Genomic DNA, 20,598 nt, shown 5'->3' on the forward strand with positions numbered 1-20,598 from the left:
CTATTCCTCTTGTAATAAAAACGCAGTCCTTGAGTTGCTTAACCCTGCAACACAGCACACCCAGTGAAAGGCAGCAAATACCGACTGGGACGAACCTTAGTCCAACACAACGGATCTGACGGCACGGCCCAAACACCAAACTGAGCCGGAGCACTACCTCCAAAAAGTAAAGAAAGAGCGAGCGCTGATATTGACATGGAGAGGCAGACCGAGCTGGGGGGCAGAAATATGGAGTAAGAGCGGAGGGTAGAAAGAAGAGAGCGCCCGGATAATAAGAGAAGGAGAGGGAGAGAGGGAGAGAGCGAGCGAGCGAGCACACAGATTACCTGGCAGAGCATGAGCGGTCTGGCTTCCCCCCTCGGAGGAGCTTCGCGGGCGCTGTGCTAGACAGGCGGTGATGGCGACAGAGTGAGAGAGCGGATATGACTGTTTGAGTGGGTGTGCTGCCGAGTGGGAGGGTGGGTAAGGCACGGGGAGAGATTGATGGAGAGAAACAAAGACAACGTGAATGAATGGTTTTCCCCACACGCACGCACACACACACACGCACGCGCACGCACACACACACACAGGGTGAACGTGCGGACGGGAATGAAAAGGCGGCGAGAGGGAAGTTAAGGGAGACCCCCCGATGATGTACCTGCGGCACTGTAAGAAAACCGGTAAATAACCGAGGCCCAACGTCCGCCGGAGCAGCGACGCCATTCACGCGGGACAAAGGAGACAGTTTGCCGCTGTTTCTTTAACTCACACGTCAGGTCGCGGGGGCAGCGTGCCGACCGATAGGATTACAAACAGGTCTTACACGGGGCTTTCCCCGCCGGGCAGGATTCTGGAGGCGATTCCGGCAATTACCGCCTCCCTATTGCCGGAGTCGGCCAATCGCTGCGCCCGACTGAGAACATCCTTGGCACACGAGTGACACGCACACACACAGGCACATGCACACACACACAGGCACACACACACACCCACACACACACACACACACACACACACACACACACACAGGCACACAGGCATGGGTCGTCTCGGTGGAATGCAAAAATAGGAACTCGTGCTCGGTGCCGGCCGAGCGGCATGTGTAGGAGAACAAACCCTTGAGTCACTTCCATTCAAGCCTCCGCGTTAAGCAGTCTTTTTCAGCTTTCTGTAGCGCAAGCGAGTCCGTGTGTGTGTGTCTATGTGTGTGTGTGTGCGTGTGTGCATGCGCGCGCGAGAGAGAGAGAGAGAAAGAGAGAGAGAGAGAGAGAGGGAGAGAGAGAGAGAGACAGAGAGAGAGAGAGAGAGAGAGAGAATTGAGAATGAGAGGAGGAGGTCCTGCTGTTCCATAGAGCTGAGCACAGGAAGTGTGAGTCACGCTCTAGAATAAACACCCTCACACGGCGCCGAGCAGGCACGGCGAGCGGGTGGAGGATGCTCCGCCGCCGGACGGAAGGCGAAGATGTTGCTCCTCTGCACTGGGCCAGAAGCGCAGCGTGACTTGGTGCCGCCGGCGGCAGAGCGGAGGGATGAGTCAAAGGAAGGGATGGCCACTCCCTCCTATCTATCCATCTATTCATTCGATGGTTCTTCTTCAGGGTTGCCATTCCAACGTGCCATTCATTGCCTCTCACTACCCCATTTAGAAAGAAGTAACACTCCGACTGAGGCGCTATTTGGGTTTGAGTCCCAACGACCACAATGGGCGCTCGGGCATTCAGGTCTGGCCACGTTTAAGTACGTAGGCCAGTTTTTAATTCTGGTATCTGTTTTCACCTTTTTATTTTCACACTTTAAATTTTCTTTGCCTATATATTATCTCTTATACCGATGTAAAGCCCTTTGAATTTTGCCCTTGTGTGTAAAATGTGCTGCACAAACGAACTTCTGCCTTCTCCCGTCTTCTTCCGTCCCCGTCGCGTTCTCACTTTCCCTCATTTTGAGAAGACGGGAGAGCCGTCGGGCCCCCTGGGTGATCGGCCCTTGGCTCGAAGGCTGCAGGGGACCGCGCCGCTCCGATGGCGTCTTTGGCAGATTGGGGCGCGGCCCGGGGGGAAGCTGCCCGGCGTCTGTATTGTGTCCGTCTGAATGTGCTCATTGTCGCACCTCCTATACTGTACTTCGCTGTGAGGGACCTTCAACCATCCGTCATTCCTTTGTCCTCTGTTCCTCAGACTCGGGGGGGCTCTGACGGGGGAGGGAGGGAGGGAGGCGAAAGGGACAAAACTTTCTCTGTGGGGATGATTGACAGGGAGGCCCCTCCGCGCGCAGCCATCGTGATAAGCCCGGACCGCGGGGCCGCCCTCTGCAGCTCCCTGCTTAAGAACGGAGCCGCCGGACGTTAGGCCCGGCAGGTCGCGGCAGTGACAAAACCGGGGATCCTGTTTTTTTGGAGCCCCCCGGGGATATCTCATCTCATCACCGGCCGCGAACGCGTCCAGCTTGCTCGACTCGATGAGGAAACGTTATCTCAAGTCGACAGGAAAACAAAACCTCCCCCACCGGCAGAGGCCCACGCAGCTGTTTCACACATATATGATTTATGCAAATAAACAGAAGGGGCGAGCAAACGAGCAACACCTAAAGCACCCAAGCGCGCTTTACTGGAAAAAAACCTCATGCCGTTTTGGAACAATCAAAGACTATAATTTGGACGAAATGAGTGGTCTGTGAATTTACAGACTGGCATATAGATGGCGTATTTTTGGACTTTCATGCCCGTAAACTGCAGGCGCTGGCTGTAAAAAGGGCAAATAGCGGAGTATTCTGACAGGGATCTCTCCGTGCTGAGGTCGGAGAGAGATGTTTATTTCAGATGTGTGGTCTTCCCTTAAACCTGCCCCCCCCGTGCATATAACTGTGGTATTATGATTGAAACGAGATCTATTTTAAAATGGAGCCCACCTAGTATACAAAGGCCAGTGTGGCTCACAATTTCCACTCGTGTCATTTTTTTAAGCCACATTATTAGTGAGCAACACAGTGAGCATGAGGATTTAGGGCACGTCCAATAAGGAGGAAATACCTAAAGGACAGTTTAACCTGCAGGCCTGTCAATACATAAACACGCAAGAAGCTCCAGCGCACACGCACACACACACACACACACACACACACACACACACACACACACACACACACACACACACACACACACACACACTCCAGTGCATCTATAGGAGGGACCTGGGCTCGGGCAGCCGACCAGGGGGCTAATGGAGTCTTGCATGGCAGTCTTTTGTAAATGTGGATCGATTTTTATCCTCAGCAGATCTGACATCTGATCCTGTAAAACACTCACCGGCTGACCACTGCCTCTCACTCCACTTCTCTCGTCTCTTTTCCTTTCCCCCCTTTCACGACGAGTCCATCCCCGTTTCTTTCGAGTCGGACTTCACTCGACGCTCGGCCCGCGTCGTGGTCATCTTCGTCATCATCATCCCACCGTGATTAAATCTTAATTTTACAGCAAACCAACCCCAACGACGATCACCTCCACATACCCTTATAACGACGTTCGTGGCCAGAAAACCAGCGTCCACCGCGTTGTCGTACAAATGGGTTATTGAGATCGAAACTCGAAATCGAAACCGAAACCGAAGAAGGTGCGTTATTCCCTCATTCACCGCAGACACAGCGGGGCTGCGCTCCGACGGGAGGCCGGCCGCACCCGCGGCAGCGGCGAGCAAGCAGCCTCGGCGGCTTCCTCGACAGCTCGTGTGACAGAAGCCGAGCAGATAGGGCCTGTCAAAGTGACTTATAACGCCTTTAGAGAGCTCGGCATCACAGGCAGACGCTGACACGGCCGCGAGAGTGAGGGGAGGGAAAAAAAAAAAAAAAAAAAAAAAGGCGCATAAAAGAAAAAGTGACAAAGCATGTGGGAAAGGCAGCGAGAATAAATATAGAAAGAGGAAGTGACATTTTCAAAAGCTGTCCTTCCTACGCCCACGGGCTTCAGCGATGTTGGGTGGGCGTCAGAAAAGCGCAGAACTGCAAATCACCACGCTGCTTACGGTGACTTCCCGGCACAAAGCGCCGCTTTATGCTCGCCCGCTACAGGCCACATTCGGCGAGGGGGAACTTGTGAAGATATGACCTCATAGAGCCAGGTCAGCAACAACAGTGACGAAGAGAAGTACTTGTACAACACTAGACGGTGGATTTATGAGCCGTACTGTACAGTCGGAATGCCAGTGAACTCCTCCGCATTCCAACGAAGCAGAACACGACTAATCGCAAATCTAATCGTAATTACCCTCGGCCTTTTCTTTTTGAACGGTGGTAGAACAGTGTTTTGCTTTATCCCTCAGGGGGGATCGAACCGTCGATAAAAGACATCTGGGTACAACTTCACAGCGGGAGCTTCCCATCCAATTTATCGCCGTCGTTCAGGTTTGTCACACGATCCGTCAAGGGGTCCCACTGTGCTGGGTGGAGTTTGCCGGCCCAGTCCTGTAGCACCTTGTGTGACCCGGCGCTGTTCCTTAATCCGTCCATCTCAGGAAGCCGCCGCTGTGTCAATTGGGGCTGTTGATTTTGAGCCACCGGTGCTTTTAGCGCAGCCCGCGCAAACACGGCGCTCGGGGGAGAGTCAACAGGTAGGAGCTCTGTCTGAGTGTGTTCAAACATCACCACCAGGCCGCCAAATGTATAAACACAGCCCCCGCACCAGCCGCCCGCCACCCGCCGGCTCCCCGCCCGCCCGCCCGCCTGCCCGCCCGCCTGCCCGCCAGAAGAGGGACACCCTGTGGAACGAGAAGTTAATCAGGCCCGGGGCCTCGGTAATTGCTGCCCACAGCGACAAACGGCTCCTTTCAGACACGCCCGCTCGCGGTTTACATTCCGACCCACTCTACGTGCCCAAGGCCATCCATCCTGGACCAGGACGCTGCCGCTCTGTCACACTGCATTTATAGCCTGTCAACAGAAAGCCACCTGAGCCATCACAGCAAGGCAAACACTCACCTGCAATAGACAGGCAGGCAGGCAGGATTTTTTGTTTCGTTCAATTGACATCGGAAAATTAAATAAAATGAATGAACCAAATACATCTACAATAAAAAAAATACTATTTTATATTGTTTTTTTTGGGGTTCTTTTTTTTTTATATCGCAGAGCAATGCAACTCGACCGGGCGGACTGAGGACGAGAAGGTTCCTCTTGTGGCTGTAAGTCCCTGCAGCACCAGCAGGAGCTAAAGAAGCTTCTCAAAACTGAGTTCTAAGAACTACGAACTTACCGATTCCGTGCAGACACAAACATAAGGGACAGTTCTTCAAGAGGTTCTAAGAACTATGAAAAAGTTCCTGCAGTGCAAAAAAAAAAAGATATATAGACAGACAGACAGACAGACAGACAGATAGATAGACAGATGAAGATATGAGAATAAAAATAAAGAATAAAACATACAATAAAAATAACATTTTACAAAAAAAGTAACAAGTGCGTTGCGTGCGTGCGTGCGTGCGTGCGTGTGCATACTGTGACTTTCAATGCTGCATATACAAATGTCAGATGTCCATCATCAAGGTAATTCATCTTGCTTATAGACATTGGGAGTGAGAGAGGTGTATTCTGAAAGATGATCTGTTATGGACTAAACATGTTTTTTTATAAAAATCAACAAATTATTAATCATAAAATCAACTTATATTGCACATACATTACACATACTGTATATTGAAACATGTTATTCGACAATAATGGCGGAAAGGATGAAAAAAGAATCATGTCGCATCGCCTGATTGCAAATATTTGAGATAATCCCAATCATTTTAGTAAAATCCTCCAAATTTCCATCCAAATTTCATGGGAATCTCGACGCAATGTCAACGTATTTATCAGTTGGGTTGAGGCTAAATAACCGTCGACCCAATTTGTTATGTTGCAATACTCACGGTTTTCATTCTGAGGTTGATTATGAAAAATTGACATAAAACACAATTGATTGGTCACTCAAAATTATTTGCATGACAATCAACCACCAATAAAAAAAAAATCATGAATCGTGACTGCCCTAGAGTGTGGTAACCCTTAAGAGTACAGATTATTGGTACTTGTTGAATAATCAACAAAAGGCCAAAATCTGTGTTAAAAGACAGAAAAATTGTGACTAACCCAAGAAAAAAAGCTTAAAAAACAAAAAACAACAAACAACAACATAAAGAGCCTCATTGGAAAGACAACCATATTCGGAGAGAGCACTGATAACCTGCCTGTGTCCGTGCAGCTGCCCGCTCTCCCTGGCCTACTTTACTTTCCTTCACTTTGAGCCGAGCAGACAGACAGAAATGTGTCACTGGCTAAAATCCGGCACTCGCTGGGAGGCGCAGACTTGTTTCGGAGGCCACACACAGCCTCACCGCCGTCTGGACCCACTGGTGTACAGTAACGAAACCTACACTTCCATGAATGCATGGAGTGACGCACACACACACACACACACACACACACACACACACACACACACACACACACACACACACACACACACACACACACACACACACACACACACACACACACACACTGGTAACCGAGCCCTCTGGCCACGTGAGGCGAGGTGCGTCTGGGGAATCGGCGGAGTGTATTCCTCCAGCTGTCATCACATCATCAAATCCCGGTTAGAAGAAATGTGATTCTGGAGACCCCACTCTCCACCCCACTCTCCCAAACCCATCTGTCAACCCACTATCACCACCTACCTGGCACCCACCCACAGAAAAAAACCAAAAAAAAACAACTAAAATCCTACCGTCCGTAGGCCCGATCGCTGCCTCTGATACAACGGGGACGGAAAATTGATTCTGGGTTTTATGTTGTGTTTTTTCGAACGCGGCGATTGGCTGAGATAAAGCATCGAAAGGACGGCGGCTGAAGGACAGAAAGAAGCACTGGGGGAGGCCGACGGGGAGGTGGGAAGACAGACAGCACGCGGGCAGACGGTGAGACAGTATCGATGTAGGGGAGGCGGTTTGCGTCCATTGATTTCCTGTAAGCTGTTGTCTAGTTACATACTGCCGATCAGTCACCCAATACACACTGAACCGCCGACTCCCAACACGCCCCCGGGCCATGGGTTGACACACTCCGGGCGACGTTGCTCACACTTTACTCACACTCCCACTAACTGCGCATCTTAAACCGGCGCCCCAGCGTCGAAACTGTCGATGTCGAGTCATCGTCTGGAAAACCGGTGTTTTTCAAGCTCGGTGAGAGAGGAAATCTTTCGAATTCCACCAAAAGAGAAACTATCAGGTAAATTTTTTTTTTCATGACTCTACAGTTTTGGGCTCGTGGAGAAGATGGTTGGAAATGTAATTTGACATCTGGGCCGGTGATGTCACGAAAGGGAGCGGTCGTCTCTCTGCCACAGCACAGCAGCAGGGTGCGGGTCAGTCAGTGAGTTTCACAGCTGTTTAGGATGGTGAAGTACTGTGTTTCGGATTTAATACTTAGAAGTAAATAGACCAGATATACCAAAAATAAAAATCCAGTTTTTACAAAATAAAAGTCCCATACCCGGACCGGAGAGGTTCCAGCGGCTCAAGTAGTCATGTTCACGTTTTTTGTTTCGTACAAGTAGTAAACTGGGAAATAAATATTATATATAATATTTATATATATAGAATTTTATATAAAATATAAAAACACACTCTGAGCATCCGTCGCCAAGTTGCCTGTGGCGTCACGTTAAATTTCGCGTCAGATTTGGCTAACTGCATTGGAAAAATTTGTCCAGCTGTAATTCCAAGTTTAAAAAAATGAAAACAATTCTTAAATTTCGACATCATTTCCCTGCACATTAACCCCCCGGGGAGGTCAACCTGCAAGTTGCTCTTTAAAAACAAATAAATAATAGAAATGACCTTTTGAGTGTCGCAAGATCAAATTTTCAAGGCTGCACTAATACACCTAATTCATCAGTTCCCGCCGGAACAGAAGCAGATCATCAGTTCATCGGAACAAGCTCAGGTCCAAAGGTTTGAAAAAAAGTGTTTTTGAGATTCGGTTCTCGACGAGTCACTCTGTAAAAAGAGTTCGATTTAGTTCGATTTTCCGATTCTTCCTTGTTTTGATTGAGCTGCGGTAACGCACAGTGAGCGAGGGGGGACTGCCTGTGAACCATGAACGAGAATATGTCAGCGTGCCAGGGAAGAAAAGAGGCTGGGAAACAAAAAGTAAAAAAATAAAATTGTGGCTAATGACGGTAGAATATCTGGCGAGCAAACGGGTTACCAGCACGTTACAAATGAGGAGGGGGAGCTGGAAAAACCGGGCGAGTGAGGTGATTTGGGGCGAGAGGTGTAAGAGCAACCATCTGGTGCATGCCGCAGCGTTCTGAAATGTGTCCAATCATTCAATGGAATACGCTGGAAAGAAAAAATCGAATCAAATTAACCCTTGAATGGAACGTGAATTCAGATTTTCAGTGTCGGGGATCATGACACCTGCACGTCAGCGGGAATTATCAGTTTAAAAAAACTGGGATTGAAGGTCATCTCTGTGTAGGCCGTGATGTCATTCACGGAATTTGGATTCATTGGAATATCCACCGGTTTATTCATGTAAATTGCAGGAATTTGACAGTGTCATCTAAAGGAGTACATCATGCATCATCGAGGCCATACACCAAACGCACACGTGTGTCTCAGTTATATTCTTTCAACAAATGGAATCATTTCAAATCTGGCCAAATTCAGTGTGAAAAACAACACACTGCACTGACTTACTGTACAATTACATTGACTCCAATAAGCCAGATGCTTCCAATAGCCCATAAGTCAACTAATATTCATTGGAATATCTCTGACATAATGAACTGACTGCTTCAGAAGATGAAGATGGAGGGCGCGTGTAAAGAGTGAGCTTCCAAGAGGAGAGTGTGCAGATGAGGAAGAGAGAAGGAAGTACAGTCAAACAGCTGATTCAGACCCACTGAGCACACTGCCTGAGTTTCACGGTCAGGTGGAAGCACACACGCACACACACACACACACACACACACACACACACACACACACACACACACACACACAAACACACACACACACACACACACACACACACACACACACACACACAATATATTTCAATGTCCATAGAGCAGACTTAATGGCTCATTGAACCTATTTAACCCTAGAACGCATGTCAGGTCAAAAAGGAACCAGCTTAATATTATTTACCAGCTTCATATTATTGCATCGTACATTATTAAATAAATTAATATTTAATTAAACTACCTGAGAAACTATGAGTTCACATCATCCAAAAAACCATCAATAAGGAATTCCTGGAAGATTCGATGAATTGAAAAAATAAAGCTAGAAAACCATCATCGGGGTCATTTCTTGGGTTGTGTTTAAGGCAACACAAACAAGTGACGGAAGGGATTTAAACAGAAATAAAAAGACAATGTGTACATGAGGCTAACCTGATGGATTACCTACCCGGTTCTCCGACTGATCCAGCACTCTGCTAAAAAAATAAATAAAATCCCTGCATCAGCGCATCACACAGAACATGAAACACGAGCTGCGGGAACTCTACGTGACTGACAGCGGCCGAGGAAAGAAAAACAACAACATTTCTTCTCCTTCACAAGCGACCAATCGAAAGCCGCCGAGACGTTCACCTGGTAACAAACCAACAGAGATAAATAAACAGCGCCCCGGCCCGTCGGATTTCCCTCTCAGGGTGGCAACAGCGTGACTAACCGTGGAAGAGACGGAAAACTATGACAATAACCATAACAATAACAAATGAGCGTCGCAGGCTACTCAGAGGAAGGCGAGGCCCCGGCTTAACAACAGCTGCTCTTCAAAGAGAACCAAAACATCCACCTTGCAAAAAAATTTAAAAAAAAGATGGTTAGTGCTCCTGCGGCCAAATGTATGTACACTGATCAGCCACAACATTAAGGCCACCGCTTTTAACCACTAATACTGTGTATCTCCCCCTCGTGCCGCCAAAACAGCTGTGACCCGTGGAGGCATGGACTCCACAAGATCCTCTGAAGGTGTCCTGTGGTATCTGGCACCAAGACGTTAGCAGCAGATCCTTTAAGTCCTGGAAGTGGTGAGGTGGGGCCCCCATGGATCGGGCTTGTTCTTCTAGCACATCCCAAAGATGCTCAAAACCATTGGACCCTAACCCCGCCCATCCACATGATGTAGAAGAAAACGTGATTCATCAGACCAGGCCACCTTCTTCCATTGCTCCATGGTCCAGTTCTGATGCCCATATGTCCATTGTAGCTGCTTTCAGTGGTGGACAGGGGTCAGCATGGACACTTTGACCGGTCTGCAGCTACACAGCCCCGTACACATCAAGCTGTGATGCACTGTGGGTTCTAACACTTTTCTATCATAGCAGCATTAACCTTTTCACCAATTTATTCTACAGTAGTTCTTCTGTGGGATCGAACCAGACGGGCTACACTACGCTCCCCACGTGCATCAATGAGCCTTGGGCGCCCATGACCCTGTCACCGGTTCACCAGTTGTCCTTCCTTGGAGCACTTTTGGTAGGTACTAACCACTGCATACTGGGAACACCCCACAAGACCTGTCGTTTTGGAGATGTTCTGACCCAGTCGTCTAGCATCACAATGTGCTCCTTGTCAAAGTGGCTCCGATCCTTACGCTTGACCATTTTTCCTGCTTCCAACACAACTGACTGTTCACTTGCTGCCTCATATATCCCACCCCTTGACAGGTGCCACTGGAACCAGATGATCAATGTTATTCACTTCACCTGTCAGTGGTTTTAATGTTGTGGCTGATCGGTGTGCGTGTGTATATCATCCATGATTTTGCAGATCTTGACATATTTTTTCAGATTTCCTCATATATTTTGAACTTAATCTCATCGTATTCAACTCACACTCAAGTCTTTCTGTCAGTGAGTTTCTGTCCGTTATAGCTTTTGATATAGGCTTATTACATTGCAAATTGTGGATTCCTTTTACACATTTACAGGGTTTTGTTTCCATAGGTGTACTTGTGTCTTTGTTGTCTGTGTCCCTCTCCCCAATTTTATCAAAAAGGCAAATATTCCTTCTTCTTTTTTGACGCAGTAAGCTGCTGGGACATCACAGTTCCCCTACTGGGATAAATAATCCAATCTATCTACCCATCTACCTATATACTCGCTCGTTCAATACAACCCTTTCCCTCCTCTCCTCCGCTCGGCTCTGACGGGGGCTCCTCCTGGCACTCTGTAATTCGGGCACTCCCACTGTAATGGACACCCAATTCCAAGGCAGCCGGAGGAGACCCGGTGCCACTGTTACCGCCACACTCCAGGAATCTCAATAAGCCTCTGAGCTCCAGCACCACTCAGGACACGTCTGCAGCCGGAAAGGTATCGCCCCGGAGAAAAGCCCCCGCTGTGGCGGAGAGAGGGGAGGCCGAACGGGGGGGGCGGAGGATGAGGAGGACGAGTCAGGGGAGCTGAACCGGCTCCGCGGTCCGTCACGGCACCAGCAGACATGCAGCTTCCGGTCTCCCCACGGGGCAAGCGTGTCAAGAGTGAAGTATGGCCGCTCGCCTTCAGCCGAAGCCGGGCCAGGAGGACCAGGCTATTCCCTGGACGCCCCCACCCCCCCAAAACACAAGCTGCCAATCCGCTGCCAGTGGAACGTCAGAGTCCTTCAAGGAGGAGAGCGCTGCCATTAAGCATATTAAAGTGGAGGAGCGTGGATGAGAAATCAAAGTGTGCAGTGACTAAGACGGGGGTTGCTCTCAGACAAAAAGTGCTGACGGAGCGGAGCCGGAGCCACCGAGGAGGCTGTGGCGGAGGGAGCGCTCGCCGCTGGAGGTAGTCAGGGACAGCGGGATTACATAACAAGGAAAGTATCACACCTCGCAGCGACGAACACCACCCCCCCCCCTCGGAGAAACCATCGCGCCCCCACCCGCAAACATACAGTATATCTCACGATCAAAACCTCGGGCATGGGCTTAGCGATGACGGCGACATGATGGTTATCATGTTCACTTCCCTTTTATTGCCACACTCATGAATTCTCCCTTTGCCCGGGCGTTGGAAGGCTAATCCTAAAACAGGCAGCTAGTAAATCACACCTTACTGCGTGGACATGATCGTATCAGAAGCCAGCTCCGCCTGAACCTGAGCCTCAGCTGGAGTCTTTTCCCCTGGTCCTGCGCCATCCCACCGCCTCGCTCCCGCTCCCCCTCCCCCTCCCGAGGTGGTAAAAGCCGCGGTTTCAACGTCCCGGCGCGCACGGAAAACACGCAGCCTTCTGCCGAGTGGCATAATTTTTTTCCATTAGCTGTTTATTTGTTCAATTACGGCAGCTTAGTCTGCGTCAGCAGCTCTGGGGTTCGGCACCGGGTGAGGGAAGGTTGGCGTGGAGAGGCTGGGAGTGTGTGTGTGTGTGTGTGTGGTGGGGGGGGGGTCCTCCCATGGGCCATAGAAATGTCCACACGGAGGCTCCCGCAGCATCACAAAGTGAAGGCTGTTCAATACACAGACTGTCCTGTGTGTGTGTGTGTGTGTGTGTGTGTGTGTGTGTGTGTGTGTGTAACTGTGCACCGTCTTAGAGTGTAGGAGAGAGATGGAAAAAGTAGATTTGGAACATAATAGAAGAGAGGGACCTGCCTTTTCCGTCTTTATCTTCCATTTTCCGTTTCCGTTTCCATTGCCGACATAAAGTCCTGACTTTAAGTATCAGGTTGGTACAGAGTACTGATCCCAACCATAGCATAGACTTAGAGCTTCACTTCTGGGCCATTAGAATATAATTGCTGACATACAACCGTTTCTAATACAATAAAGGCATCTAACGTACTTCAATGTGTCCAAAAAAGACAAATCATTGCATCGGCCAATATATATATATGCTTGTCGTTGGATGTCATTGGCATCAGTGCATCCTCACATCCTTAAATGCACCCTTGGGATTTTGCAGATGTCCAACTATTGGTCTAAATGCAGAGACCAACTGCTTTATTGCCCTGACATTTCTTAGATGTTACTTAGTCTGGCACGGTGGCGCAGTGCATTGCACTGCTGCCTCACAGCAAGAAGGTCCTGGGTTCGATTCCCGCCTGGGGCGCTGTTGGCACCGTGCTCCGGTGGGTTATCTTCCAAAAACAGGAGCCTTTCGGTGTGGAGTTTGCATGTTCTCCCCGTGTTCACATGGGGTTTCCTCCACCTCACGTCAGTAAGGACCCCCACCAAAAACATGCACCCACCATCGTCTGACCAGCGATGGACACTTATCACCTGGTCCCCGGGCGCGTCCACGTATGCTGCCCACTGCTCCTGGCTGTGCCCCCGGAGGAAGGACAAGCCAGGATGGGTCAAATGCAGAGGAGCCATTTCACCGGCCACCATCAAGCATGTGCATGTGTGTGTGTGTGCAAGCATGTGTTGTGGAGTGTCGTGTGACAATTAAAGACTGTTTCTTCTTCTTTTATTTTTTTCAGAATTATAGCTAATGGCCTGACATTTAATACTGAGTCGTCAAGTTCTTCAGGCTCCGAAGCAGAATCCCCTTGATACGTGCAGTTTAACAGGCATGGGAAAACCTTCGCCTTTTCCGTGGAAAAGTCGTTTTAGAGGGTATCAAATGCATGCAATTTTCTGTCCCAGACACAATTTAATGGGGAACGGTCTTAGATTTATCCCGTTCTCAATGTTTGTGATGTCGACCCAAAGTCACACACATCCCTAATCCACCATCACTACCTGGTTGAGTGAGACAAGCACTTAGAATCGTCGTACACTGCCGGCCTGTGTTCGGTCCGGACTGGGCTGGAGCAAAGCTGTCTATAGGAATGCACGTGCAAATATTGACCTTCAATTAGGTGAAACAGGCACCGCTGCATGGGGCTGCAATGCGAAGGAATCAGCAGAACACACAACACACCTAAACACGCACAGATATATATACATGTGTACAGACACAAATACAAACACGGACTGTGGAAACATACTGTACCATGAAACAATCCCTTGTGAGCATTCTGCCACGAGTCCGAATGGAAATGGGCGAGGTGGATTCTCAGCTCTCACATCTCGCAGCTTCAGCCTCAAACAGGATGATCGGCACAGAATCACCGGCAGTGAACCGCACCGTCCCCGACCCCCTTCGAACACACATTCCCAAAAACGAACAATGACAAAAGCCTGTAAAGTTTTGGGCTTTGTAATGCTTTTGAGAAACGGATGACCTTCTGCAGTGACGGTGGCGGTCCATGACAACTCGTGCATAATTAACACCATCTAAAATAAGGCGTTCTCTTCATGACCTTACCTGACAATGACAGGACACGGCCCCGGCACAGCCCCGCCGACCGAGACTCTCCGGTAAATAACAAAACCCATGGTGCTTGAATTCGAAAACACACAGACTGGAATGGAAGACTCACAAATAATAACGCAACCTTTTATAACACCAGCCTCATTCTCTGGATGGCAGACTAGAAAATGAGTGTGGAGGGGGCAGGGAGCGCCGCGTGTAAAATCCATGTGACTCACCACGGCATAGAGAACCAACTCCAGCAGCCTGGCAGCTGATGCACACACAAGGTGAGATGGTGCTCCCCCAGGCTGAACAATCCACACTTTAGACAGACAGCGGCACGAGGTAGAGGGGATAACGCCTCTGGATTCCACTCAAGGCTGTTGGAGGGATTTAACAGCCCTCTTGTTAAAGACCGCAGATAGGGGAAGGCGATCGGGGGAAAGTTCAGGCGCTCTGTTGGAGCGCTGCCCACCGCCACCACTGCCGGCTCGTCAACCCCGCCCCTGCCCCCGGCAGGGAGAGGGAGGATGATTCACCCCCTTCACCGAGGCCCTCTCACCCTCCCACAGAGCAGAAATCCCCCAGTCAATGTTCCAGCCCCAACTACCGCAGGGACACCTCACACCCTGGCAGGGAGCGACTCCATAGGGGGAAGCTCGCTCCCCGACGGACACAGACACAGGAGAGGAGGTGGGTGGGAGGTGGGGGGCCGGAGGTGGGGGTGGGGAAGACGGAGGAGAGGAGGGGAGCTGTGGAGGCGCCGTCTACCTAAACACAGCTTTTGTCTCCCTTTCCATCAGGCTGTCGCACGCACACGCACACGCGCACACACACACACACACACACACACACACACACAGACACACACACACACACACACACACACACACACACACACACACACACACACACACACACACACACACACACACACACACACACACACACACACACACAGATATCGCTCCCTTTCCAACGTCATTTGGCCACTCTGAAGCTGTGTACAGTATTAGGATTAGATCGTCAGTGGGTAGCAGCGAAAAGAAAGAGGGAGAAACCACACGGACAAAAGGAGAGACGCTGGTGATGAACGGAAACCGGATCATTTTCGCAAGAACAAAGAGCGAACGGTGAACATGTTTGCAAGCTCTCCGGTCAACACACAGCTCTGCGAGGTGGAGAGACACTGGGGAGTCTCACCACCAAATGTGCTGAGGGGTGTGTGTGTGTGTGTGTGTGTGTGTGTGTGTGGAGAGAGATCCTCCCAAGAAACGCAATACCTCGTCCGAAACACAAATCAATGAACATGCCCGGCATGCGGCTAGGGCTTATCTTATGGTGGGGGGGGGGGTTAACGAACAAAAAAAGTACTGAAGAAGTTATGCGCTGGGCTCTGCTTTATCCACTCAGTCCTTGTGTGGGTCCGGACATTGCCACAGCGGGTCTTTGTGCATTTTTGGGTTTTATCAGACAGTCATCAGCCTCTCCCTAGCATAACACCACCCCGACCAATGAGATGTTGGCCAAGCCCTCACCGCTGACATACCTGTGGTGTGGAGTACAGTAGCTCGCACTAACCTACACAGAATACACACACACACACACACACACACACACACACACACACACACACACACACACACACACACACACACACACACACACACACACACACACACACACACACACACACACACACACACCCCTTCAAACAGAATGACACACTCTTTCTGTGCAGTGTTATGGTGTCATTGTGCAATGTTGTGCTTCTAACCTATTTTAAGAAGCGAACAGACATTGCAAACAGAAAATCCTTTGACATTCCAGCCGGCTGCCAACCGGCAGTGGGAGGTAATGATTAACTAATATTAAAAACAGTGTGAGAATGAGTAAGCTATTGAAAGTGTTCTCTGCGCTTCCTGCAAAACCTGCACTGCCTGCCTGCCTGGCTGTGTGTGTGTGTGTGTGTGTGTGTGTGTGTGTGTGTGTGTGTGTGTGTGTGTGTGTGTGTGTGTGTGTGTGTGTGTGTGTGTGTGTGGTGTGGGTGTGTGTGTGTGTGTGTGTGTGTGGGGGGGGGGGGGGGGGGGGGGAGTTAGCATTACGTAACCTGGGCTGCCACGCATGGCCACTAGGCAGCCAGCCACACTAAATACACACATCCAGAATCTGCTCAAAGAAATCGAGAGCGTACGCAAGGAAATCCTCTCCTGCATTGTAGCCTTAGACAGCACACTGCGGTGGAACAGCGGCTGGATCTGGGGAAGACCACGTTGGACCATAAGACCAGCTGTGTGTGTGTGTGTGTGTGTGTGTGTGTGTGTGTGTGCGTGCGTGCGTGCGTGCGTGCGTGCGTGCGTGCGTGCGTGCGTGCGTGCGTGCGCCTCCAGCACAACAGCACTCTTTTATTCCCCCGTGTTTCACAGACAGGGATTCAAGACTTACATCATACAGTATACATCTACGGAATTTGATATTGAAAAAAACAAATTTGCTATGCACACTGTTTATAAAAATAAAACCCCATCACAATGGAGTAATTGTACATATATATTGGGCAATCCAAATTGGTTGTTTGTTTGTTGTATTGTCAACATCACCTGTCAACAGTAACTCTACAATAATTATCATACTGTAAAACTCTTGTTATATATATATATATTTTTTTTTTTTATATTATTATATAGATTTATTAGGAACAATATAAACATCTGACAATATGAATTAAAATATATAATGGTATAATATAAAATAAGACAGTACAGAAAATACCTAATTTTGGCACTTGTATATTCCCAACAACCTCAAGCAGAAAAATGCTACCAATTCTAACCACAGCCCCAGTTACATGCTCCCTCACACTGAAATCAATATCACAATCCCTTCTTGAACTCTTGTTACAGTTTCCTTGGGGTTCTCAAACCTTGTTATCAGCCGGACGCCGATCTGGACGCTCAGAGGCTGGAAGTGCAGCAGTGCCAACTGTACAATGTCCTCCTGATACTGCTGGCATTTCATGCATCTAAATCAGCATGGTGCCACCTGCTAGGCTGACTCAGTGTGCGCAGAAAGGAAGAAGGGAGATGTATGACAGATGTGTGGTCGGGGTGTGTGTGTGTGTGTGTGTGTGTGTGTGTGTGTGTGTGTGTATGTGCTTCAGAAAAATGGATATGTACTGTAAGGTGTTGAGTTGTTCTGTGTTAATTGGCAGGAAATTGCCCTTTCCCATCTGCAGTGCTCATTGTGCCAGGGAGGGCTGCAAGACACACACACACACACACACACACACACACACACACACACACACACACACACACACACACACACACACACAGTCAAATTCTGACTGACCCTCTGACTGTGTTACCGTTGCTGTTCCCAAACAAACGCTGAGGTGATATTCTGAAAACCGATCGGTCCGGTGAGGCCGATGGCAATATGAAGACAGAAATTAAGACTCCACAGTTAACAACACTCTCACGTTTGGCGAATCGTTCCTTCCAAGAAGCTAATATTTCCTAAACATATTTGCCAAGTTACAATGGTATAAAATGATCAAAGGGAGCCAAACTATCTGCTATTTTAACCATGTTCAGCAGTGAACCCCAGAGGTGAGAGGTGCGTGTGCTATGGTCAAATACCTGCACAAACAATTGCCAAACAATTGAAAAAAAAAAAAGGGGGGAAGTAAAGAAATGCATCAGCAGCCCAACTCTGTGAATCGGTGCTGAGCTGGTGCCTCTGCTCAGAGCCAGCACCACAAGTGGTCTTGATCCGGGCCGGACCGAGCGCTCTAAGACTGCCACTTTGTGCTGATTCGATAAGAAATAATTGCATATTGGCTTCTCGCCACTCAACTCCCTTTGCCGCTCAGGTCTGACACCAAGCCGCTCCGGATTTCCAAGCTGTACTTTAGAGTACGAGGACACTGCAGCACGTCCCCTCTGCTCGGCCACAAACATTATCGCTTTTGTCTTTGATGGGAGGCTGCACATAGTAGGCCATTAGACCTCGACTGGTGTCATAACAGGAGAATGTCTCAGTTAGTGAGCTTGACAGCTACAGCATGACAGTGTCTCTCAATGATGTCAAGTAGATAGATAGACAGATAGACAGATAGATAGATAGATAGATAAATAGACAGATAAATAGATAGACAAACAGACAGATAGACAGACAGATAGACGGATAGACATTGCACTTCTTTATTCCCAGTTGTATCATTCATCATCAACAGGTCGGTTGAGCGCCAAGCAGCTTTATTTTGACCGTTTTTCCATATGTAAGCCACTAACTCACAATCTTAACTATGACTCATAAAAAAATAAATAATAAATAACCAGTACGTTGTGATAATCAACTTGTTGTATGTGTGTGTTTGTCTGCAGAGCTTTTAAATAAACAAGTCACGCAGAATCTTACAAATGTAAATACCGTTTCCTGTATGGCTGCCAAGACAAACTATATCGGGTAACTTACTCTACCTCCACCATATCACAGTGCATCAAACTGAATACAAAGGCATGATGTCATTCCCTAAAAATCTGTGTGTAGGTGTTGCCCGTTGCAAATGTGACAAATGCAGATCACATGTTCTGCATGCAATGCTCTTATCTGCTGTGAAGAAGATAAGATCATTGGTCACTGTACTGGTTGCCGACACTGGGGTAAGTAAATATAGTGGAAATGTTCATGCAGTGTCACACATCTGTCCCATATCGAAAGGATTCAGACCATCTATATTATCCATGTTATTTAGTACAATTCTACAATGAAAACAGGTTAAAACGACTATAAGGACAAATCACCACCACCACCACCCAAGAGCCACCCCTGCCCCAAATAACAATACATCATTATATGGAGAATAACTTAGAGATGCCACATTCCAGCCACTCTCCTTATATTATTATTATTATTGTATCCGTCATATCATTTCCAGTATCATCCGAACAGCCTCAGAGAGACCGGTCCACAGCAGATCGGACCATGTCCCCAACTCCACACCAGGTGTCAGTCCCACCGATGCCCACGGACGCTGCAGACCACCGGCGTCAGCCCGTCTTTAACACTCACCAGCTCGCGACGAGGCGGCCGCTGCAGCCATTTATCCCGTCGAGAAAGGGCCAAAAAGTCCGCATTTCCTGGAGTGTGCGGCGGGGGGAAGGAGCAGGGCAGCGGGCAGGGAGGCGAGGGAGCTTCCCGCTGCTCGGTCACGCTGGACGGCGGCGCCACGTTCAGCTGATCGGCGCAGCAAAACAACATCTCGCCCCACGCACACGGCGCGCGTCTCCGGTGCAGGCGGTGTCTGAGGTCCGGCGCCACGCCCCCTTCCCCCCCCGCCCGCCCGCCAGGCCTATGGCCACGCCCCCTCTTCCCGCTCCCGCCCCGCCCCTTTCCTGCGACGCCCCGCCCCTTTCCTGTTATGCCCCGCGCCCTTCCTGCACTGCCACTGACCCCGCCCCCTTTCACACCGCCATTGGAAGGTGGCGTCAGGTTTACGATGTAAATATGATGCCGCCTTCCAGTGGCGGATAATGTGGTCAAAAGGTAGAAATTTTATTTGGAGAAATTAAGAAATTAATTAATCACTCGCAATCATGCAAGTATGGTGCAGTGAAATGCTGAAGGGGCAAGCTGCAAGGGCTGTGCGAAATTTTAAAAGAAAGTATAAAGACAAAATATAAGAAAAAAAGACATATATACTCGGCAAGAAGACGAAACTATAAGCAAAAAAATATAAGCAAAACAAACAGTGTACATAGGGCATATGGGTGTGTATGCACAGTGTTCAACAGGCAAAAGCACGTACAGTTGGAAGGGGTGTTGTTCACAGATGATCAAATAATGTGCAGTGATGCAAGACAGTCAGTATTTGCATTATGTATGTGCTACGTGACATTTTCATTGCCGGGGGCGGAAGTGAATTTGACAAACCAGCGTGGCTTGTTGGGGTCAGCAAGCCGTTGACGTGGATGAACGTTCACAAAAAAAAAAAGAACAGCACCGCGGGATGGAAAAAACATACCCACCAACAAGCACATAAAATGGGAACACGATGACCACATGCAGTCCTACGACGGGACAGGATGGACTGTGGTATGACACAGTGCATCACAGGAGAGTGTGACTCCAGCATGAGAGGATCTCTCATACGTGGGAGCTCGGCAGATGCTCACAGTGCAGAGCCGCTATAACAGGGGTCAAGACCTTGGGGTCGCAAATCAATGAGCCTGACGGGTGGTCTTTGAACGGTCGGAGGGATCATCTTTCCGACCTTCCCGTGCAAATGTCCAGCTTTCTCCATTGCCACGCAAAGAGTTTTCCTCGTCTCACCACAGAAC

This window comes from Zeus faber (assembly GCF_960531495.2).
Source record: "Zeus faber genome assembly, chromosome: 8".
Taxonomy (NCBI): Eukaryota; Metazoa; Chordata; class Actinopteri; order Zeiformes; family Zeidae; genus Zeus; species Zeus faber.